This window comes from Lagopus muta, chromosome 2 (genome assembly GCF_023343835.1).
Source record: "Lagopus muta isolate bLagMut1 chromosome 2, bLagMut1 primary, whole genome shotgun sequence".
NCBI classification, from domain to species: Eukaryota; Metazoa; Chordata; class Aves; order Galliformes; family Phasianidae; genus Lagopus; species Lagopus muta.
Window position 1 is genome coordinate 10,933,863 of NC_064434.1, and position 25,341 is coordinate 10,959,203.

The window sequence follows — 25,341 nt, forward strand, 5'->3', positions numbered from 1 at the left end:
AGACTTCAGACATAGCCCTTGACCACATTTACCTACAACCACTTTTTTTTTTTTTCCTTTAAGTTTTGTTCATTTTTAAGTAAATACTCATTTATTCCAGACAGTATTCTGGAAAAAGAATACGTGTTTTCATTCCACACATATTTCAGTCTGATTTGCTAGCAGTTTGCATTGCTGCTAGTTTAGTCACTGTAACCTTATGCTTGATATGAGAAAATTAGCAAAATTCTCTACATTTGTATGTTTACTAAGAGTTCTTGCTCACCTTCCAGTCTAATTCTAATTTGGGTTTGAAGTCACCACATGCCTTTCTAGGATCATGGAGTTCTGCTCATGATACAAACTTTTTATCCACATTCCTCATCACCATCTTACTTTTCTGCCCTGGTGGATGAATCACATTGAACACTAGCTATTTAAAATGTTAGTTGTCTTTGGTCCTTCTGCAGTCAATGGAGACGGCCAGCAATCTTCAGAGTGATTCACTCCATGCAGAGAAAGCAGTCTGTAAGAGGCAGGATGAATATATGTATGTCTATTTTAAGACAGGATGATTCACTCTCTACAAGTGTTCCCTTCTTACTGATGGTTGTACAGGCCACATGGCAAACTCGCTTAGATGTGAAACTGGATCTTTAGATGCTTAAATTGAAGTGAGAAAGATCCCACCATGCTCATCAGCAAGGGAGAACGTAGAATTGAAATGTTGTTTCTGAGCTGACTAGGAAGCACGCAGATTTTTGGAGTCGATTGTTCCTCTGAATTAAAACTTCTATTCAGGTGTGATGGATGCCAATACAAGTACAGTGTACTGGTGTACCAAATACAGGCCTTCTTCTTTATTGCTATTTACTTCTAACAAGACAGTGGAAAAATCAACTCTTCCCTCATTTCAAGTCCCCCAGAATGAAATAGTTTTAAGCAGCCAAAGTGCAGAGATCATGCTCCTAAATATCTTCTCATTGAGCCCCTGATGTCAGCCAAAGTCCCAGCCTCAAAGAATGAGAAAAATATGCATTAAATACAATATTATTTGAGAAGAAACTTCACTGTGAGCATCTTAACACTGTGTAAAAGGTTGGTCTAAAATAAATACAAGCCAATAGAAATAGATAAATTTTACATCTTTTGTTTCCATTCCATCCCTGCAGGAAAAGAGCACATTTCAGACTCTGGAGTTAGTTTGCCTCTGCACACACATCTCTGCCCACTGTGAATGAGTGTTTTACAGCTGATGACTTTGACCTGAGTGCTAAACAGCTACATTACTAAAAACCACATGACTGCATTATGATAGATATTAACAGAAGAGGTTAGTGGGAAAGCAGATTACAGCTTTTTATTTTACTAAACCCCTTTCAGAGTCTAAACAAAGCGCTCACGTTGTGGGTAGTGATCCATTGGCACACCGCTCGCTCCAAATTCATTATAAACCAATCGTCAGAACTATCCCTTGTGACTGCTTCAGATGGAGCATGATTAAATGCAGAGGAAATACATTACTGAGAAGATGAATCACGATTCTGCGGAACGAAATCAATGGCTTTACGCTTTCGAGTTGGACACTGAAGGGCGGTCAAACACATTACTCACAGAAAAAAGTGAGCAAATGAATCACATAAACTGCTTGAACAGGAAAACTGCAGTTAAAGTCTGACTGGCAGTATGACTGAGTAGAAAAGAAACACGGAAGAAAACCTCAAAATGTTTCCTTCAGAAATAATTTCCAAACAAAAAGTGCTTAATTGCTCTTGTATGAATTACAAAGTTTTTTTGTCACTTTCGATTTTTACAGTTTGAAAGATTTGCTACTTGACAGCTTGTTTGCACCTTTTTTCATGTAGGCAGGCTGGGAAACATCTCACAGCAAAGAAGCATGAACTCATGCTTTCGAGAGTATCGACTGCTGTGACCTAAGCCTGCTTGGTCAAGAGCAAAAAGTCATCAGAGAAATCCTGCTCATCTAAATTTAAGCATCAGGCTTCTATCTATAGGCTCTCCCGCTGGACCTCTTCAGCAATGCCTTCCCTTAACCCATGTTTATGCACGGTGCTGTGCACCTGGTGGTTAGCAAAGAAAAAAGGTTTTTCTGGCCTAGATGAACCAGTTGATGATCTGCTACACCATGCTTACCAACAAGCTGTCAACTTCCCCATTTACCCATGCTAGCCTGCATGCAGCCAGTAGAGTGCACAGTCAGCTGTCATGTCAGCTCAGGGAGACTTGTGCAGGGAGCCTGTCCTTACAGGCTGTCCCTTTGCTATTTTACAGCATGACACACAACAGGTTTAATCACAGCTGAGATCGTCAAGTAATTTCTTAGCTGTGACTAGCATCATTAATGGAGACTGGAGCAAGAAGGTCAAGGCTGGGGATGCATGAGTCTGAACTAGTGAACTAGTCCCTCCAGGCCTGAAGTTAGAAGTATTCATTATGCGTGCTTCTTCCTTCAAGAGTTTCACTTTCCAGAGCTGTCAATCTAATCTGTATCATAAAACACACAATTGATTCAAAATACAGAAGTGGCTATAATGCAGATCAAGAAAATGTTTTTCAGCACAAAGAATCCATGCTACGTGGGCAAATGCAGCATAAAAAATGCACGCAATCATTACCATTCCCTATTTCCTCATTAATTAGTGCACGTTATTTGAAATCAGCCTGATAGATAATTTAGATGAATCTCACAAATCATTTCTTCTGGAAAAATGGAAGTACTTTTATAGATGACCGAACTCCTAGCAAGGTTATATATTTATGGGGAAAAAAGAAAAGGAAAGAATGCACTTTGACATGAATATTGATAGAAACTACAAAATGATCAAGAAGGACAGAGCAAAAGGAAAGCTGCTTCCCTCCGAGGAGACTCTGTGTCCCTGATACAGGAACCTCATTATTATTTCATGACCTTAATGGCAAGCCTTTGAGCCTTGTGTATGCCCTTCATAACTTAAAATTTATTACAGATATAAAGCAGCGGATCGAGGATGTGCAGTAGTTGAAAGCTGCTAGCTATTCCAGTTTTGACTTCTTTTATGTTGTACAATTGTTGCAAAAGACAGCAAGGTAAAAAAAAATGCCACTTTTCATACATCCCAAGCGTGAATCACAGCATATGGTCTTTCTGTTAAAAGATAAGCCAGAGGAGGTAGGGATAGAGAGAAAACCTCTCATGCTAAAGGACTGCATAATTTTATAATTTCATACATTAAAAATAATTGGAACAATTTCTTCCAACTGTTTTCAATGAGAGCTCTACTGGAATAAATTTTTATAGCTGGTTATTGCAGTTGTGCTAATAAAGCACTCATATCCTTGCCCAGCTGAATCTCTGTGTGCACACATGCCTTTTTTGTGGTGAGAAATCAAAGACAGACAGAAATCGGTGAGAGGCAAAATCTCAATTTCACTATCACTTATCATGGCCAAGTACAATAAAATCTATTTTGCTGAGGAAGGAGGAGGAAAAGGAAGAGACCTGTACAATAAAGGACGTATTTGTAGAACCACCATGTCCAGAACTTCTGTGCCGCATCCTGTAAAACACAATAAGCGGTGTACACGGGGGTTTTTTCCTACTTGAAAGACATGTTTGCTTTTCAGATAACATTCTAAGTGCTGTTTTTCTAGGACACGCAGTTCAGGAGTTATCTCTCTGGAGAGGAGAGGAAAAGGTGAATAAAAAAATGCTTGCAACATTTTTTATTTGGACATCCATGCGTTCAGAACTCCTCCAGCAAAATACACAGGAACAGGCAGTGGCAAAATATCCAACAGAAGACTAGAAAGCAGTGGCAGTGCAGATGAAAAACATGAAAGAAAACAAGTGAAAGCTATATAAATATTTAAATTATAGCACTATGAAATTCACCAAAAATACTGTCTGAATTCCTGGTGTTTATTATCTACCGAGATAGAGAAATTGACAGAGGCTGCTACAGCCTGACAAGCTGGTTCGGAATCCCTGTGATGGTCTCTAAATAGCAAATCTAAAACACCAGCTGCTGTTCCATTAAATGGCCTGGGAAAATAAAATTCTGTTCAGATTCAGATAGATACAGATATCTATACAGCAGAACAGCCTGCTATATAGATAAAGACCACCTGGGAAAACTACTTCAGGAGAGCCAGCAAGAAAAAGACAGTAATACAGGATAAGCACCCTGGAAGGCAGGATCTATAATTCTAATACTCAAAGGGTAAAATGTTTGTTCCTAATAGGGCTGGCTGTCATTGGGTTGTCCATGGGAACAGATGAGGTCCCCAAAACTGGACTGCAAGGGTGATGGACAGAAAAACAAATAAATAAAATAACAAAATACTTAAAAAAAAAAAAAAAAAAAGATAATTCAGTTTTAAAGAGCGTTGCACTAGCTGAGACAACTTTGAGGGTCTTGCTGAAGCCAACAAGGGAGTCTGTCTCCAAGTTAAAGGGGGATTCAAGGAGACAACAAGCAACAAGGAACTGCCTGGACAGCATTCACACGGCTGTGTTTTTCATAGCAACTGCTCTCCCAGGTGACAAGTGACAGAAATGGGTGGAACGCTTCAATTCCCTTCTGTGATACTTAGCAGCTGCAACTGCATTGACAGCCACCCTGCCCTACTTAGGTATGTAGAGTTTGGAAAGCTAGAAATATCAAACACTGTCCTCCTTGGCATTGCATCATGATTGCTCCACTCACCACTGGGGAATGCTGAAGTGAAAAGAGTTATGACAAAATATGGCTGTTGCTCTCTCTAATGATTCCAGAGGCTGGGAGTGATTTTGATGGTACCATTATTTATTTGATATTTCTTATGCTTCTGCAATAAAGTACACAAACGGCTGCTAAGAAAGAACAAAACTATCTTGGATGACAAACAGATAAATATCTTTTCGTTATAGTCAATGCCATCTTTACCATTTAATTCTATCCACAGCTTTTTTTAACTTCAAAAGCTCCCTGAAACTTTACAATAGAGATCCCACCTACAGTGGAACCCAATCACCTGGCTTGAACATCCTCTGATTTGATTTGCCTATACTACAGTAGATATTTAGGCCAATGGAGATGCAGTCACCTCCAGACAGCAATTCAGCAAACTGAGCTAACACATTTCTCCCAGGATGGAGTAAGTCATGGTATGGAGGTGCTGCTTTCTCTCGACTCTCCAGACTATCATGTTTAATAACCATTGATTAAATTAGCTTTTCTGAATTTGTTTGATCCCTTTTCGACCACATTTATATCCTGGTCTCCACAACATCCTGTGGAAATCAGTTTCATAATCCAATTAAATGTTACACAATAACTTCATTGGTGACCCTATTTCTTGCTCCGTGAGAAACAGTGACTATTTCTTAATCAGCTGCTCCTCTTCGGTCATGACACAGTCAGACTCCATCTAGCCTCTATTCCATACTCCTAAGAAACTTGGTGTCTTTCTTCTGTACTTTCTGGGATTGTACCAGTTGTTTATCATACAAGTGGCTACAATCACAGACAGCACGTTCCACCTGATCAAACAGTGGCATATTCTTTGGATCAGGCCCTGTTTGTGCTAAATGCTATACTGCTAGAGCTTTTACTTCTCTCCAGCATAACAATACAGGAAAAAAGATAAAGGAAATAAAGGATACAGCTCAGAAAACAAGGTAAATACATAATAATAATAGTAATAATAATAAAGCAGCAAGAAACTGTGCTTAAAAGCTATTGTAGCAGTTGCCAGGAGCTTGAAACAGCCGGAAAATCAAATCAGAGGATGCAATATAAAATACAGTTGGCTGCCAGAAGGCAAAGAATTGTCCAAGCTGGTTATAGTTGTAGCATTTATTTTTATTTTTTTATTTTTTTAATTACTCCAAAAAGACTCAGTATGAAAGAACTTGTTACAGAATCCCGTCTGGAACTGAACAAGAAAAGACTCCAAATGATGGACTTTTGGTAGAAATATTTTCAACCTGAGAAAAAGAGGGAATACAGAACAAACAATATTCAGGAAATCTTCCTGCTTTTTGCATGGTGGAAAAAATCCCTTCATCGTTCCTGACCACAGCAGCCTGGTAACTTGGGCCAAGCAAAGAGGGAGGTGAGCAAGTCAAGAAATATGTCAAGAAACAGTTTCAGGGAAAAAGATCCAATGTCTTTTCTCATACCAAACTCCGTGCTATATTCAATGGGAAAATGTGAGCATCTCAGAATGGAAAATGAAGACTTGGAGACAGGCAGCGTAAGGAACCAGGTTTACAAAGACATGTAAGCACCTCCATGAGACTGGGGTATTTGCTTAATGTAGGCACTGATACCTAACTTCCTTGGTGCCTTTATATTCAAGCAAGTCAAGGTGAGCTTCAGGAGAAACTGGCTCTCCAGCAGCTTGAGTGCTCTTATGAAATCTCACCAAGTACCCAAATAGCAATGCAAATCTCATCTGAAGTATTTAGCTGCTGCATCCCCTGCTCAAAATGCAACTTAAACTCTGTCACCTCCACTTTCTAGGCAAATGACACCAGCATACAAAGCAGCCCAAGCACTGAGCTTCATTTTGACAGCCAATGCATCCATGTCTTGCTTTGTGAGGCACCTCTGCTCTGCATTCTGGGGGCCTCAATTTCTCCCATACACCATGAAACATGCAGGTTGGCATTTACTGCTTCATAAAAATAGCTTGGCACATGAATTATGTCTCACTAACAACGTCCTGGGGAGCTAAGCAGGCCAAGCTGTGAGCACGCTGACAGACTAGGATAAGGAATGTGCCCAGTGCAAGTGCTGGCTATAAAGCTGCTGAATAACACCTAGACCTACAGCTGCATCTCTATATGCATGCAAATATAGGTTAAGCTGGTTTTATTTTGCAGACACGCTTAGTGCTAAAGGTGTCCACACAGTGTGACCCTGGCTCTTGTCAGGCAGGTTAGATAATAGCAAATTGCCTGTGAACCTCAGTCCCAGGCTGTCCCTCTCATCCTTTTCCTACACTTCTGGCTCCCTCTTGTCCTCTTGTCAGTTAGCAGCTGCCAAGCCGTTCCCAGTAAGTCTGCACCAGATGATCATGACTCGTTCTCCTAGCTTCCTTCCCTCTCTCCTTCCTACCTGGCTCCTATTCCCAGCTCAATGCCAGTTCTCATCACCCTTGTTGTCCTTCTTTCCCTTTGTTGGCTTTTCATCAGCAAAAACAGTGAGAGCAGCGATGTTCATAGCATACCAGGTGTATGCCTAAGGTAAAAAAGAAGATGTAAATTTGCTTAAGCTTCAGGGAGAATCATCTGGGCAACGTCTTACTGACATTTAAACAGTCTGGGCGCCTTCAGGCATGGAGATAAGGCAGACACCCAGCAGAGCAGAGCAGGAGTGCAGTTCTGCCAGGATCTTGCACAGGCATGAATCAGGAGGGATGAGGCAGGCCAGGGCACGATGCTGTGCTATATAGTGTTGTAGAATGTTTCTGTTAACAAAGCAGACCATAAAGTTAAGTGAATTATGCAGCTCATAATTATGATGTGTAACGCCTCAACAGCCCAAGGTTGCCAGCTGAGAAATGCTGTGGTTTGCAGGTGCAAAATGCTAACACGAGGAGGAAGACTGCTGCACATCTCCTCATGTGTAGGCAGATGTGTGGGGTTTATGTACACCTGTCCTCCTTTGACCACCTGAAACCACTCAGGGCTCACCATTCACCATTCACTGCAGCCTTTCAACACTGGAAGAGAGCATATAAACAGGAAGGGGAACGGTTGTTTATGAGGTGGACAGTGATGGGACAAGGGGGAATGGTCTTAAACTGAGACAGGGGAGGTTTAGGTTAGATATGAGGAGGAAGTTTTTCACACAGAGGGCGGTGACACAGTGGAACAGGTTGCCCAAGGAGGTTGTGGATGCCCCATCCCTGGAAGCATTCGAGGCCAGGCTGGATGTGACTCCAGGCAAACTGTCCGGTGGTTAACAGTCCTCCACATAGCAGGGGAGCTGAAACTAGATGATCACTGTGGTCCTTTTCAACCCAGGCCATTCTATGATTCTGTGATAAAATGTTAAAAAAAAAAAAAAAAAGATGGTGGGTTCAGAGATGTCACTTCCACTTGTACTTTCTCTATTTAAAAAACAAATGGTCAGCTAGAACAATCAGCGTTGGAGGAACGATCAATTTTTTGTCTGTTCTCTTTCCTAGGCAGATTGGTCAAAATAAAAATAAAAAAAAAAAAAATCTTAAATCTAGTAGGAATGCAACAGGAGATGCAATCTCTCGAACAGCCAAGAAATTCCATCAATTCACTTCCTACCACCAAGGAAAGCCACTTGACACTGCTCATTCTTTTCTGATGTCACACATCCAGCCTGCTCCAGTACTGCTCCAAACTTGCTTAGAAACATTATTTTTCCCTAACTTGAAATGAGCTGGGTTGATTTATGACTCCTAGAATCTGGCCAGGTTCCAGAAAGACAACAAGCTGCCTGTCTGCACTGGTTCGTTCCCTCAAGAAACTGAAATGAAAATGGTTTCTATTATTAATCAAGACAGTTATTAGCAAAAATCAGTTCCAGTTTTTAAAACTCTCACGTGATAAGGGACAACAAAAAACTGACCAATTGTGCTTTTAACACCAAGCAATTTGAAATGATTGCAAAGGAAACCACGACATTTTCTCTAGTACAGCATCCACAAATCATGCACAGAGTAGTACTGCGGCAGGAAACGTGATTAATTACAGCTGTTTCTACCTGGGTGGTAGCCATTAGGTGCTGGATATCTAATCTGAACTAGTCTTCAAGGCTCCAATGTACAATGGAGAGAAACAGGCACCCAATTCACCAAGAGGTAATTCATGCCATGCTAAAGCGTGTATACAACATAAGTGGAATTAGTTGCTTTCTAGGGCTTCCTACTCTCTTTTGACCAGCAAGAAAGCCAACATGATTAGTATAGATAATAAATCTGTCAGACAGCAAAGATGGCATGAAACAAAGTCTACTGCTGGAGCTCAGGCTCAGCTGACTCTTCTGTATCTGGGACAACTGCAGAGCCCATAAGCAAATTTTGCTTTAATCCTTGGGACCCAAATCCAGGCACTGTCCAGTCAGAGAAGACCAGTGAAGAGGTGGTGGATCTGTGTTAAAACTGTGGGGACAAAACAGCAGTTCAATGTTAAAGCAGTCCCTGTGTAGATTTTGCCCAAGAAATTTTCTGACAATATGACCTACTATCTACCTGGCTCAAAAAAAGCCCATTTGAGGCCCAGACTTGCTAAAAAAAATCCCACTAGGGCAAAATTCAGATTCCTCTCTAGTCCTTATCCAGAAGCCATTATCATACATTTATTTACTTGATAAATTCTTTCAGACTATGTTAATTCGGTTAGTTTTAAAGCTATTTTGAATAATTTAAACATATTAGTCCCAGTGACTTGCTGACAGTTCCATGGGGAGTGGTTTAGTACCCAAAGGTTCAGGTCACACGTAGGAATAAACACAACTGTATCTATACTGACTTTGTAGAGTTCCTAGAACTCAGTCTGTTTCAACCCCCTGCTATGTGCAGGGTTGCCAACCACCAGAGCAGGCTGCACAGAGCCACATCCAGCCTGGCTTTGAATGCCTCCAGGGATGGGGCATTTGTAGAATTCCTAGAACTCTACAGTGAGAAAAGTCATTTTTTTATGAATGTATCAGTAAAAGGCTAGGTCAGAAAACAGTATTCATATGGTATTACGTAAAGAATTCAGCACCTGAAGATAGATAGACATCCTATGAAGTCCTGCCTCTCCAAACTCTACAGGTAGTTTTTACATTTTAAGAGGAGTAAGTTACTAGGCATCTAAATAGAATGTAAATTAATTGCCTGAGTTTAATGGGCTAACAAACCATTCATAACCTGTACGGTCCTTATTCAGGCACCATATAACTCTACTTCACATCTTGCAACAGGTTTCTCTGGATTCTTGCTTTTCTTAAAGAATTGACTTCTGAAAATAGAAATGACATGGGATTGCTGCTAACCTCAGCCTCAGATAAGGTTTTTTGATTTGTTTTCAACTATGACATATGCTCACTTTGTCCTTGCTTTGCTCTCCAAAGCAGTTTATAAAACATGAAAAAAGGACTGCTTTGTATTGTATGGAAAATAACCGTGCTGTGAGGAAGAATACCAAGGCTGAAACGCCTAAAATTAGACCTGCAAGCTTTGCTTTCATTGGCAGCAATGTGTATGGATCCGCATTGTCCCAATCCCACATTCTACCTCTTCTGTTCTTGCGAAATATACTTTCTGAAAAACACTGAAGTTTAAATTTAGCAAACTCATTCAAGGACTCTACTGACCCTGGCAACTGGTTATTTTGATCACATTCACCTTTAGGCTTTAATACTGAATGAGCAGATCGGCTTATTTTCAAAAGCAGGAAGGGAGAAGCAGTATTTGCATAACAAAAAGTCGAGTATCTCAGCAATGGTGCCTGCAATGATCCTGTAATTTCCAGGTTGTTTTTTTTATTCCTCCTAAGAAACATCAAACACAGATCTCATAGTTGTCTTTTTTTGTCCTGAAAGCAAGCTACTGAGAAGATAAGCACTACGGAAAATGGCTGGCACTGGGTAACGTAGGACTAACAGGGACAATTTAATCATAACAGGTTAGCATCTACATTATACCATTCTTTTCACAGCTACATCCATTCAATTCCCACTGTATTCAAGAGAGCGAATAAATAAAAGCAAATGCATCCGAAAGGTCAAACTTCATGGATTTTCAATGAAAAAAGCCACACAGAGGCTCAAGAGAAACTGATGCTAGCTACTGCATTAAAGCTAATTCAAAGTGTTGGTATCGCAGTGTTTATTTTGAGTGTCTCCCCGTGGAATTTCAGGATAAAATATGAGATTGGCATCGAGCCTCAGGTGGGTACAGCCAGAGCTGTCCAATTCCAGCAACCTATTGAGCCGAGCTGTCGGGATTCATTTCTTGAGTTTATGGCTACAGCTCTCTCTGAAGCACAGAGCTGTTAATATCTGCAGAACATTGATACAGAAACAGCAAAACCACCTCCACCAGCTGGACGCCTGCAGCGTGCACTGCTAGAGCACTTCTCAGATAACTAAAATATTTGAGATTATGTGACCAACAAACGCTACACCCGAGTCAGGATATTACATACAAATGTAGGTAAAGCAGAAGTTATTTATCCATCAGAAAATGCTGGGTTGCATTAAGGGCCTTCAGCAATGAATCAGGTGAGGACTTCCTCTCAGGAAAGGGGAATTTATTCTAGCTTTACTCAGTGAACAAGGAGCCAAAGAGGTTTTCTTGGAGTTAGGGTCAGTGGAGGTCTAGAAAAGGCTAGTCCTGAGCTGCATTCAGCATTTCCCACTGGAAAATCTGCCCATTAAAAGTAATGTTTTCAAGATAAGACAAAGAATAACCTGAGAATACTGTTAAATTCATCATACCAACTTTGTCAGCATTTCCTTATGTTTCCTACACCCTGGAAACTGTGGGCTGCCCTTCAAGCTCCACAGACTGAGCACTGAGCTCCATGGGTCACACTGTGGCATTTCAGAAAATGCTTTTGGAAAATGAACACAGACTCATTGCATCACTGAGGAAAAAGGAGATATTAACCACCAAGCACCTCACAAATAGGTTGTTACAGCATGGGAATCCTGAGAAAGGTAAATACACCTTTCTCAGGCCCAGGAAGGTTTGTCTTTGTTCCAAGCCCAGGATGAGGTAATTTCTTCCTGGGGCAGCCTTTCATTTGTGCCTGATTAAGCCAGGTAATTACCTCCTGGATTTTGTGGGCAGGAATGCTCTGTGTAGTCAGCCCATTTAAGAAGCCCTGGTTTCAGTCTCACGCTTTGCTTTCTATTCTTCCATATACAGAGCTATCCTGGGCTCTCACTGTTTTGATAACTGCAGACTTTCAAGTTTCTGTAGTTCTTCCAAATTCTTCTAATGATTCAATCACTACAGACATACCTGTAATTGAATATTAGTTCAGACTAAAAGAGGCAGTGAATAAGAAATACAAAAGCTATTATGGAGAAATTCAAAGTAATAACACTCACGTTCCTTTCTTGTTCTTTAGAAAAGCACCTTGATAACACAGCCAATTCTTTCCCAGAGAACTACAATTTTCTGGACTAAGAGAATGTGTACATCTTTTCTGAGAAGCTTTTCACAGAGAACATCAGAAGCAGGAGAGCTCCTCTCTGTTATTCACTCCACTACAGAAAGCACATGAGGTTATCACCTGACACAAAACCAGAAGAAACCATCTGATCAGTTTTGAGAAAAATTTAGACAGGTTGAGGAAGCACCACTCTAGGGAGTGTATTTCAAAAATAACCTCCCTTTTGAACCACTGTTTCATCTGCTCACTGCAGATGAAAGGGCTGTTTGCCATTTTCCACCAAGCATATTCTGCTTTTCCGCTCCTTGAGGCTTGATTTTCTTCTGACCGAGTGGAAAGGAGATTTGGGGAAAACCCTGCAGGAATGGCACAGTTCAGGGAGCTGCCCTGCTGGTTAGCAATGCCAGCTGCCCCGAGGAGTGCTGACAGACATCGACTCCTCCTGCTCATTCATTTAGCCCGGAGAATGAGCACAACTGCAGGGACTCATTAGGGTACGTGCTGCTGAAGTGCCTCAGGCAGAAAAATAAGCAAAAAATCAAGTGTCCAAACCCCTTTAGCTCGCCATGGGATGTAGGGCTGTTCCAGCCCAAGCAAAGGCCCTCTGCAGTTTTAACATGCCTTTAAATACCTTACTTACAGCTCTAAAGTTCCAATGAATGGCCTGAAGCTACAGGAACAGAAAAGAACCATCAAACTCTTTTGCTGAAGAGCAACCAGGCTGTAAAGTCCTACTTTCAGAACATGCAGCTGACCTGGAGTCTGTTGTACAAGCCCCAGATTCTTGCTATGCTGAAAAAAAAAATTGATATCCAACGCTTATACATGGCACATTTTCATCTTTTGTCTTTTTCGATGCGTAGCTGGTTGACAGCACTTAATAACAACTTAATGGAGTCTGATGGAGTCAAATTGGCTTACAGCCAGCGTGACTGGTGCTCAAACGACTTCACTTTCAAATGTTTTTCCATAAAAATAGATGGGCAGTAACCATCACCAACACAGTGGCCAAAAATAGAGAGATTTTTCAAATAAGAGGCAGGGAACACACAACTTCTGGCCCATTCCTCATAAGAGATGCGCCTTTACTATTCTTCTGCTCTAATATTTAAAAGAATGTATTTTTACCTGGTCTCAGTCTTAACAGTGTCACACCCATTCCCCTCAGAAACAAGCAAGCACACACAATGGCTGTTTCTGCCTACTCTTATTGTAGAGACAACTCTCAGGCACAACCCACAGATTAGCAGAGTGTAACTGGTTATGCAGGTTTATTGCACTGTGCTGATAAATTTTCGCATTCCCGTTTATCCACATCAAACTGATCTCTGGGCAATGCTTCACCTTTCAAAGGGGAAAAGCCACAAAGCCTGTCTAAAGCGGAGTGCAGCTATCAATTATAGGAGAGCTCTCCCATTTTATACTCTGCCATAAAGCACACAACTGAGGTCAGCTGCTGTTTCTTTATAAAGCTAACTGTTCAAATCCATATGAGAAACTGACCTGGGACTTCATTTTTTATCCCCACTTTGACAAGCATCTGTGCATGAGCAATTTTCAGATATGTAATGAAGTGCTGACATCTGCATTTTGTTATTAAAAAAATAAAGCCGAAAAAATATGTCAAGGACTATGGCTAAAGTGATAATTAAACCTGATACAATCATTGTGTATAAAGTGATGTAATTAATCCAGTGCAATTAAAACTCAGAGATAACAGAGACTTGCATCTCCTTGCTATCCAAGAGCCCAATCACTGCTCTGTAATTCGTGCTCTCATCAGCTCTAACCCAAGTGGATCCTTGTTATTGCACCACTGCCCAACAGATCTCAGCTGAAAAAGCAGAGGAATCTGGGAAAAAATGGAAATACCTGCTGATTTCCACTTCATAGAAAATTAAACTGGGAGTAGCCTGGACAGGTAGTAAGCTGGTCATTTGAACTTAAGGTAAAAAAATAACACTTTTAGTTCATTGTTGCTTTTATTTTATTTCATGAACTACATACAGGCTTCTGTAAAAATGTATAAAGGTACCCAATATTTCTGAACTGCACCAATTTAGTTTCACACTGAGTGCATCAGAGAGCCATGAGGAAAGATACGCCTCAGGAATGGGTCACAGGCAGATAACAGGTCTGTACTGGTCCCATTCCTTCATGGGCAGATGACTTCATAGGGATTTTAATCTGATGTGAGCCAGTTCTGCTGCTAGAAAGGGCAATACCCTGCAAAGAAACTTCTATCATTTTTAGAAACAACTCTTTGTCCAAAGTCTCGCGTACACCCAAGGATCTGTATGGCTGGGACAGATCAGTGTAAAAACAGAAGTCCAATGGGACTCTGCTGTCATCCAAATTTCTAAGTCTGCATCACCATTCTTTTTAAACCCCAAACCTGATAACACCAGCAACAGCTCTTGTATGATAGCTCCTGCTGACAGATCCAGAAGCCAGACAGCAATACAGGAACTACATCTGAGCTGTTTGGGCAGCCCTTCTGCAGAAGAGTTGGTCCATTACTGATGTACAGGACAAACTCTTGTAGCTTCAGAAAAAAACTTACACACATGCTAACATTTTTCAATATGACTTGTAACAACTAGAAATAGGGGTTGTGAGGTGTTTTTTTTTTTCTCCTTTCAAATTAGCAGTGCAAACTGAGTTGCCCCAAGAGAAACTGCACTAGAACGCTGAGATAAAGCAGACAATTCACTGTAAGATTCCAGGGTCCTGGATCCCATCCTCTGCCATTACTTTGCCAGAGGCTCTGGGCCAAGTCTCGTTACTGCCTCCTGCTTCATCACACAATATGATGTGAATGAAAGCATTTCAAATTCTATAAATTTGCCAATACTGTAGGTGTCTTATCCCATCCAAAACTGACATCAGCAGTAAAAAACTACATAGCACATAAAAACAAAATGCAAAACAATGAGCAACTTGTCATTTAGATTCTTCAAAATCAGACCCCCAAACTAACAGTTTTTTACTGTGGAAAATCAAGATTTTAAAAAGCAGCAGTTTAATCACAAGACCAATGAATCATATGAGAGAACTTAGAAAGTCTTATGCGAACACTTCACATTTTACTTTTCAATCCTTCTCCCTGCTTAGTTTCATATCCCAAATGCCTCCAAATGCACCCATCCCACTACGCCCGCACAGAACTCACTGCCAGGGGAAGCCTGCTCTCGGGGAGCTCCTCTGGTCACACTCAGGACTTACTTGTAGGTGGCTGAAAACCATCACGATTCCTCTTCTTCTTCAACAGCAACACCTAACACCCATCTCATACATACAAAGTTATCACAGTTCATCTCAGTGAGATATCCTCTGAGCACCCAGATCAGTGGATGCTTTTGATCTAGTGCAGTTCTGATAGAGCCTGGCCATCACTGCCTATGAAGAAGCAGTTCAGAGAAAAGCACTAAGAATCAGCTGGATTTTCACCAAATTCAGTTTTTCCTGGTAATTCAAATTTTCTCAACACATTTTTTTCTCACAACATCTACAAAATCATGAAAAGCGTTCAAACTGTTGTAGCTTCACATTTCAAATTAATCACCTCTTTTGTGAGAGGCTCTCCATGCCTCAGTCTTGCAGCTTCCCCTAGATGCTGACACCTCTACACTCTGCTATCAACTAATGATATCCTATTCCCTTTCCTAAGTATCTGTGCTCACTTCCCCCCTCCTAACTGATTCATTTTCAACTCCATCTCCCTAGCACTGAAATTCTCACAGATCCTATCCTGCCTACATCTCTGGCATGATTCACGATCACACTTGTTCTTTTTCCCCAAATTTCATCTCCTTCAGGCTACCAGCTTGCTGAACACTTACACCTACATCTGTAGTCAATTCTGTGAATTTAAACCAACAGATTTCCCCGTGCATTTCAATCTAGCCCCCTGCAGAAATGTCTTAGTGGCTCAGGACATAATTTCTTCTATTTGGAGTTTAGCTGACACCACGGATACATTGCAGTTAATCTGCACTAACACATTCCTGTTGGCAACAGGACACTGAACTGAGAAGAAGTGGGTAACACACATATTGTTGTCCTGAACCCCACGTAATTTGTAGGGAAGAAGCAGAACTTTCGAAATATCTTACTGTCTTCTCTTCAGCCTAATCAGAATCATAAGGTATCCACTACAACTCAAGTCACAGTCAAACAGAGTTATTTTTCACATATTTGAAGCAGATTAAGTTGCAGGACATTTTTTTTCAATTGATTTTAAATTGACTGTGTTTCACTAACATTAAAACAACAGCAAGAAAAAATACCTGATACTGGAAAACAAAACACTTTATTATTTTATGCGTACTGTAGATTTCTCATGCAACAATACAGAACCTTGTTGTTTCTCACTTATTTATAGTTGCATATTACTACCCTACGCTCAGTGAAAAATCTTTGAAGGAGGCTCTATAGCAATAGATCACATAGCAATTAAGTAGCAAAGTGTTGCCCAGCTCATTCATGTCTAAAAACAGCAGATGAACAGCATAGATATTACATCTTTAAATGATACACACATCTGATTATTGATGACAATAGGAATTATATCTGAAGAATATGTTATGAAAATTTTATAATAATTCAGCAGTCTCCTACATCACATCTTCCTACCCTGTAATTAAACAACACAGAAAATAAAACAAAACTATGTACATACAGGCTCTGATGCCATGCACAGGACGTGACATCCCACTACACATATTTATCAGGAGCGACATATTGGACCTTGCACTAAGACATAGAGAGTTATGGCATTGAAGACTGTGATCCACTTGACAGAGCAGACAGGCACACAGCAGGAACACAGCTGTACTCAACATCTGCTCACACTGCACTGTGCCTTCTTATAGACTCCTCTTTGAAAATATCAGCCTAGAGACATCTGGATGCAAACCCAGCTGTGCATGATGTCTTCTAGGGTCTGTCTGCATTGCAGTCCTGCTGGCTTTGGCACTGGGAGCAGCCTGCCCCGTCAGGGCAAAGCAGAGGGCAGTGTAGGCTGCAAAACTCCTTGAAGGGCAGGCTGAAGACCTGTAAGCCGTGCTAAGCGCTGCACTGATGTGTCCGGCTTGCTGCAGGTACATCTCATACTGGAGTATGTCAGCATAGTTCATTCACAGCCTAGCGACTGCAGATTAAATGCACCTTAATAAGCTCTGCAGGAGATGGACTCAGCCACTGCTATCAGACGTGGATTGCCTCAATCTCCCTGCAAAGTCCCTGAATACGCATCTTATCTTTCTGCACAGTGTAGTTATTGCACCTCCTATATTTTGTTGAGATTTTAATATAAATATTAACGTTATAGCGCTGTAAATTCATACAGTTGCACTTCTTAGAACATCTACAAAGGCCAGATCATTTTTTACAAAGCTCACAATAATAAAAAAACCCACAGTTAAAATGCCCAAAATGCAGGAGGCATGCATCATGATGAAGTGTGCACCGCCAGGCAGCGGGAAGGACTGGGAGCCTCTCAGCAAGCAGGGACTGATGGAGCAGAATTACCACAGAGAGAAAGCAGAACCAGAGAGAGAGGAAAAAAGGGGATCAGGGAAAGCTGAAGGATCATAGAATCATAGAATCACCAAGGTTGGAAAAGACCTAAAAGATCATCCAGTCCAAAGGATGAGATAAGGAAAGGCAGAGTACCTGCTGACACCTCAGGGTTACACTCTCACACCCCTCTCAACAGAGAGGGAAGCCTGGACGAGTTGTATTCACCTTTAACCATGCAGAAAATAATATCACTTATAGATCTGTGGTCCAGTAGCACCTATCTGTGGTAGACACAGGAGACAAATAAAAATAATAATAACCCCTTCCAATCCTCCTATTTCTCCAGATAACAATGAAATTTAAAAATGTCATGGAGCTAAATAGCTAAGCATTTGCCTGATGTGTACCACAGCAAGAGACAGCTCTTGTAAATGCGTTGTTTTGTTTTTTAATTAAAAATGATAAAAGCTACCTTTAGGCTGACCTACTTACCATTCCTGAGGAGGGATATGGAGCCTTGGCAGCTACCTCCCTTAAACACTGTGGCATCTCAGTCACACAGTTGTGTCATCAGAAGATCACTGACAGGAGAAGCAGGCATACCTTATCTACTTGTACAGGAAAAAGTTTGTGACTCCTTGACTCTCTTCTGTTAAGGGTGCATAAATTGGAGCTTTAACAAGGTAAAACATACAATCGTCTGATTTCAAATCCAAAAGCATGCTAACCTTTTGTGCATTCTCATGCCTGCTGGAGAACACTGCTGAGGACCCTTTGCCCTTATAAGGTGAGCAATGTGATCAGATACACGGCTACTTATCCGCCAGACAGATGCAAAAAATAGAAGTGAAAAATGCAAGTCAAAATTAGTTCAAAATTAGTTAAGAGTTTATTTGAAGATATAAGTTCTGTTGCATAAACCAGTTGGATTTGCAAAAATCATCAGCATGATCTGATGTCTTACTAATCAAACAAAAACTCCTTCACAGGCCGCTGCATTTTCAAATGGAAATCTTTATCCCCTTTAGGATAGGTATGCCAAGGTGTCCAATGCCCTGAATGTCAGCACTTACTGCTATCATTTGGAAATAAATAAGTACATTTAAAATGAAAAACAACGGCCTCCAAAAGTACAGCACATGTTCTGTTGTAAAGGAAGTCTGTCAGTCATGGTGATTTCAGCTGGATATGTGCTGGACATTAGCAATATTGACACAAATAAGTTTTTGCAGCATTATCCATTAAACAAGCAGATTTTGTTTACAGTGCCAAAGCCTTGTAAAAATGTTTATTTTTACTAACTTTTTAAAATAACCATTTTCTATGTATGCCAAATTCTATTAAAAAGCAAGAACGTTTTAATTCAAACTGTTAATATCCACAATTTAATCCTCTAAGAGTCTCCAGTTACTTTATATTTCTAAATATAGCTGATAAGAGTATGCAGAAATGTGCTGTATTCTACTAGCTTTTATAAACAAGATGTTCTAATTTTAGATGACTCCATTCTGAATAAAGTTTAATTAAATACACAGATATTCTGAAATGCAGTCCACTGAAAGGGTATTATTCAGTCCTCCTCAATGCCATTTAATTCCATTTCATGGCAAATGATTTAATATCTACTTTTGAGTAAAAACGTTCTCTAAGTGGAACACTAATCTTTTATTTAAAAGAAAGAGAAACCAAAAATCCAGCGACAACAAAAAAACCCAACCCACAAACATTTCCAGTAACATACTGCCTTTGTGGCATTATTTTTAGATGCTGAAATCAAGTCTCAGGTCCTGTACAGACACCTGGCCCAAGAGATGACCTATTTAAGTGATTGCCTTTCAGCTGCTTCAGGGAGGCATTGGCTCAAGAAATGGTAACGAAGTCCAGAAGTAAGATGCAAGATGCACACCAAGGATGATTAATTATTACAACTTAAGAGGAACCATGATCATTTTTCATGATCATTTGTCATAATTTCATAAATCAAAGACTGATTTATTCCCCCCCCCACCTCCCCCCAAAAAAGAAGAAAAAAAAGTGTGGATCATGACCAGGAGACTACACATGGGTATCAGTGAGTCACTGTTATGGGCTGTGCTGGACACTTGGTTACAGTTTTCATTACTCCTTGCAGAATTAAACACTCATGGACCTGAAACCTTTCATCTGTCTGAGCTTCATATTTAGCTCCAAGTTAAAATAATTAAAGCAATTTTCATCAAATGCTTTAGAGCCTTACATTTATTAGTCTCAAAGCTCTGTAAATTACCATCACAGCTTGTTTTCTTCCTGAGTGTACATTTTTACTTGTACAGTGCTGGGAATATAGTGTTCATCAAAGTCTGAACAATCAAGGTAATCCCACTGATGGGTATTCAACTATTTGATTCAACGCGTCAGGAGTTAAACAAAATTCCACTACTGAAAAAACCAACCAAACAAAAAAACCCAAACAGTAGTATGGCATTGGTGTTACCACCACAGATCTCAGTCTGTAGGTGTTCTCGTATTGAGAAGGTCTGTTTGCAGACAGGAGAAATAGGTACACACATCCCATTAGGTAGACCACACAGCAGAGCTGCACAGAACTGATGACGTTGTTCCAAAATCATCATCTATTTGAAAGTAAATCAGCCATAAGTCAGAAGTGATTAAAAGTAATTTTCATTAACAAGTTTAGTGTCTCATGTATATGACTCTAAAAGCTATAAATATCACTATAACAGCCTGGCTTTGTGTATTTTGTCCCTATTCTGAAGTTGTGTAATGGTGACCATATAGATATCCCTCATCAAATTGCTCTGTGATGATAAAGTTCTTTTAGAAGTCTTTGTTTTCCTCATAGGAAAATATTTTTTGTAATTAAAGATCCACTTGATTACTTATCAGCTCTCATGACTTCTAAAATCAAAACACTGTTGACAAACTCTAGAACATGGCAAACTCTGACTCTGTCAAAACACTGCAATTATGGCAATGATAATATAACCTGTTAAATTTGTACATTTCTGAACTTGAAAACCTGACTTAGAGGAGGTCTATTCAAGACAGAAAATCTTCAGTATGATCTATCACACTTCTTCTTCCTCTGTTCTTGATACCAGGGTTTCAGAACGCATTTTTAGGTCAATGCATTTATTATCCCACTCCAAATGAACACTGTAATTTCAATTAATGGTGCCTTTATAAGATATTCTAGAAAATGTATTCTGTTCTTTACTCTCCTCAAGGAACTCATAATGAAGAAGAATAGTTTGATATTTTTATAAATACATCAGTGAAATTGAGTATTGAGACATTTGTATCTTTTCCTTCTCTTTCAGCTGTCTCCTTGAAACCACTGAGTTTTACACCTTTCAGCTACAGTCCCATCTCTATCAATCTATTTTCTACATGTGTATTAATGTCTGTTGGATCATATACATAAAGATATATGCAAAAGCTCCTGAAAGCAGAATTCTGTAGGTAACATCCACGTTTAAGTTTAAAACACAAGTTAAAAAATACATCTTCTTTGCAACTGAAATAATAACTTTAAAAGCCACATGGATTTGAAGCACTACCTGGAGATTATGTATTTCACAGTAGTATCCTTTCTATCGTGTTTCGTTATCTTTGAAAAGGATTATGGCTATCACCCATACAGCATTAGTATAAAACTGGAAGGATGAGATATTTTTGATGAATAAAGACGGGAGCTGGAGCTAAAGCGAGAAAGCGCCTCAGCGTGATGGAGCACAGCTGGATCCCAGCATCCCACAGCACTGCACATGCTCACTGCCTCCCCTGCTCCTGCTGAGCTCTCCTAGCAGGCACTGCTCTCAGCAATGCCACATGCAGAAGTGATAAAGTCACAGTTCTTCCCGAGGGTTAAGAAGAACATTACTGGCAAAGGAAAGATGCAAGCAGGGCACTTGAAGGGTGGAGAAGAAACAAAATTGCACTCCAAGGGAAGGAAGAAAAAAAAGGCGAAGGATGTATGGGACAGCAAGAGGCATGCAGACAGGGGTAATGGGGACCCACAAGAAAAAAATGACAGATTAAACGTCTAGTTCGTTACGGTGAAGTCTGAACCAAAACTAGGCATGAGGAATAATGCAGGAAGAACGCTCAGTTGTTCTCTATGAGTGTCAGACAAAACTAGAAGGGCACAATCCATAGGCAATCAAACTGCTCTGAAACAAGCTTCCTTTTGAACCACTATTATAAAAAGCAAAGGGTACTACCCACAGTAGGAAAACAACATGCATTAAACAAGGAAGGGATAAAGACCAGTAGTGGAAATATTTTACATCAGAAACATGGTGTTTTTTCGTGGTAAGTGCTACGTCTCCCAGTAGTACATATTTTAAAATCAAATGTACCTATTACATTTTAAACCTTCTGACTGTAATTCCAACTAGTGCACATTGGTGTTTAACTCACACTAGCACTATTTGCCCCAAAGACACAAACCTCTGGAAATCCATGGGAATCTGCAGGATTTGTGGAATTGAACCCCTAAAGGAGTGCAAGGCTTAGATACAACACTCACAAATACGCAGGAATGCACGGTGCAGCCAGGCATAAAATTAGCATTCAAAAACTGAAAAACAAAACCAGAACAAACAGCTTGACAAGTAAACAATTTTGGAAGCTCTGTAGCAAAGCTCACCACGTTCGTGTGCCTCTTAAAAAGAATCTGCATTCTTAGATCTAGAACATTCTCGCAGCTACACGGAGAGACAGCAAGACATGTCGGAAGGGCTACACCACTTCAACAGACTGAAAAGAGGAGAAGGAGTGGTGATGCAGGAACACGGTATGGAGAGGTGCTGGAAGGTGGGGAGCCTGGCACAGCCCTGGCAGCAGGATGTCACACCTCCTACACCATGTGGTTCCTTTTCCCAGCGGCACCAAAGCCAGCATGCCGCACCGCTGTCATCCCATGCAGGCAGCAAAATTCCTGCCAGCAGATCCTGCCCTACCCTAACCCTGCCCATTGAGACTTTGCCTTACCCTTCTGTCCCAACTACAGTTTTCCTTCTGGTTGGTACCACAGTGTGATACCAACTGTGATTCTTCTCATGTACCAGGGAAATGTGACGGCTCTGGCATCTGCTCTGCCGTTGTGAGGTTACATAAAGCTGTGCCCGCCTCAGACAGGTGTTGCTCAACACTACTGCTGATGCGATGTCAGCTCTGCGTTCCAGAACACCGGGTACTTCTAAAAACAAGTCAAAATTCAGCAGTGGGATGTGATGTACAGCGTGTCTGTGTGGGGCAGGAAGGCAACAGCCTGATTAAACACCGCAGTTCTATGCCACAGAAGTTTGTGATTCAATTCCTTTTCGAGTCCAACAGGATAAGGATTCAGTCCCTAATTAAAAGGCAGGAATAACACATAATGAAGATTAAAAATGTTTCCTTATTTTTCTCTCACAGCAACATTAGCCCAGACCACTTCGTGCTTTGTTTGAATGGAGAAACAAAATGTAATTAAAGTTTTAATTAAAATTGATCGCGGTCCACAAAACTGAAATGGATAGTGCTGTGCTAACCTCATACTGGAAAACTTTCCAAGTAAATGGATGCTGTCAAATGAACTGTGTTCTTTAACAAAAAAAGAGCATTCTGACAGGAATAACGGTAGTAGTGAAAACCAATGAATCTGAAGATGTGCCATAGAAACAAGCAGTGCATTCTGAAAGGGGCAGTGCGTACACATCTCATGGAGACCAAGCTTCCTCACATTCTCATTTTCCTCTGCATGCGAGGATTCTGTTCCTCATCAGACCCAGCTTAATAAATACATGTGTCTTTCTCCTCTTCGTAAGAGGCGGTGAGATCTCTGTGAGCTCAACTTTCTGATATATGAAGGATGAGAATGCCTATCTGCAGAAACACTCACTCTAAAATGTCACTAAAAATATTTTGCCGGCGGAATTGTTGGCAAAAGCAGCTGCACCTCTTAAGCACATCTGCTACGTTAACATCTTCAGTGCGGAATTTATTCATATATTTGCACTCGGCTAATTGGCTTGTGAGTAATCACATTTCAGTAGGGATGAAAAGGGCAGGTTTGCAAAATGCCCTTTCTTTGAGAGGTGGGAAGCCCGGTGTTGCGGGCAGCAGTGCTCTGCTACCCGCTGGTACCTGTATACCCACCGGTACCTGGTATACCTACCAGTGCCCAGGCTCGAGCTCGTTCTCCCTGCCGTGGAAAGGCACCGAGCCCCGTCCCGGCTCCGCAAAGCCTCCATGGGACTCCTCTGGGGGGGGGCTGCAGTTGCATAAGATCGCGCTGCCCTCCCATAGAAATACCCATCCCCACGGCGGGGGGGGCAGAGCGCCGAGCTCAGGGTGGGAAGGAGGGGAGGGGGACACTTCGGCCGAGGGTGGGGAGGTGGTGGTGGGTACATCCCGCACGGAGGGGGCTGCGGTGGGCAGGGGACACCCCCTGCGTTAAGCGGCGGGGAGGGCTGGGGGAGCCCCGCATAGAGGGGACACGGCAGCCTCGCAGAGAGCGACGGGAGGGAAAGCAGCGCTTGGGGGGAGAAGGGGGGCTTCCAGCCGCCGCCACCGGAGCGCCAGCATCACAGGGCACCGCACGGCGCACCGGCCCGGGCACACGGCCCCGTCCCCGCAGCAGCGCAGCGCCGTGCCCTGCCCGCGCCCCGCGGCCGCTGCCGAGCGCTGCCCCCGGCCCCGCTCCCCCACCGCCCGCGCTCGCCCCGCGTCGGGCTGCGCGCCTCGCACCCCCCTCACCGCCCTCCGAAGCCGCTCACGCCGTGCCTCAGCCTGGGCTCCTTTGTTGTGGGCGCTGGAACTGGAAAGCTTCTCGCCCCGCGCCTCCTCCTTCCTCGCCCTCCTCCTCCTCCTCCTCACGCCTTCGGCTGGGAAATGCCCGGGACCGCGGAGCACCGCTGTCCCCACCCACCTCCGGCCCCAAAACCCGAGCGCGCTCAGGAGCAATCGAAATGATAAGAATAAAATCCTCTGACGGATGGTGCGAGCTCCGCGATCGCCGGAGGTCGGGAGCGCTCCCTCCTCCCCGCCGGCGCGGTGACCTTGCGGACTGTTCCGCTCCCCGCGCTCCTTCAGCGTGTTTTCTTTTTTTTATTATTTGGTTCTTTTTCACTGGGAACCGAACGAGCGCTTCGCTCCCTCGGAACGCACCGCTCGGGTAGCTCCGCGCCCGCCGCACCTCGCACCCTCGGGGCGCAGCACCGCCAACGCGACCCCTGCAGCGCCGCCGTCCCGCAGCCCCGCTCCCTCGCCTCCTCTCCGCGCTCCGTCCCGCGTCCCGCATCCCGCCCGCACCGCTGCCCCGGCCCGCGGTCCCCGGACGCAACTTACAGACGGCGCTAGGAGCGGTCGGCGGTGCGGAGGAGGGCGCTGGGGCCGCGGGGTCCCGCCGGGGTGCTGGGGCCGGAGGGACGGCGCCTCGCTGCGCGCCCGCCCGCACCGCTCGCGCCGCAGCTCAGTGCGCGCCCCCGCGCCGCCCGCCCGCCCCGCACTGCAGACCGCCGCCGCCCCGCGCCGGCCCCGCGCACGCGCCGCCCGCGAGCATGCGCGCGGCCGCCGCGGGCGGGAGGGAAAGGGAGAGCGCGCGGGAGGCGCGGCCCCGCGGTGTGGTGTGGGGGGCGACGGGGCGAGGGGACGAAGCCAGCATCCTGAGGGCCGCCTCTGGTAGCCTCGCAGGGCAGCGCTGGTGTCAGCGTTACGAG

At 42.7% G+C, this 25,341-nt stretch overlaps 1 protein-coding gene across 5 annotated transcripts in view; it reads right to left on the reverse strand.

Annotated features, from left to right (window-relative positions):
• VSNL1 (visinin like 1) overlaps window positions 1-25,103 on the reverse strand; it is a 75,741-nt gene extending 50,638 nt beyond the window's left edge. The window contains exon 1 of one of the 5 annotated variants that reach the window (XM_048938355.1): window positions 24,971-25,103. The gene's annotated coding sequence lies outside the window, so the exon portion shown is untranslated. Of the gene's footprint in view, window positions 1-24,379; window positions 24,538-24,970 lie in introns of those variants that run through there. The other 4 variants (XM_048938360.1, XM_048938359.1, XM_048938356.1 and 1 more) reach the window with 4 other exon arrangements.
• Window positions 25,104-25,341: the final 238 nt, after the last annotated feature.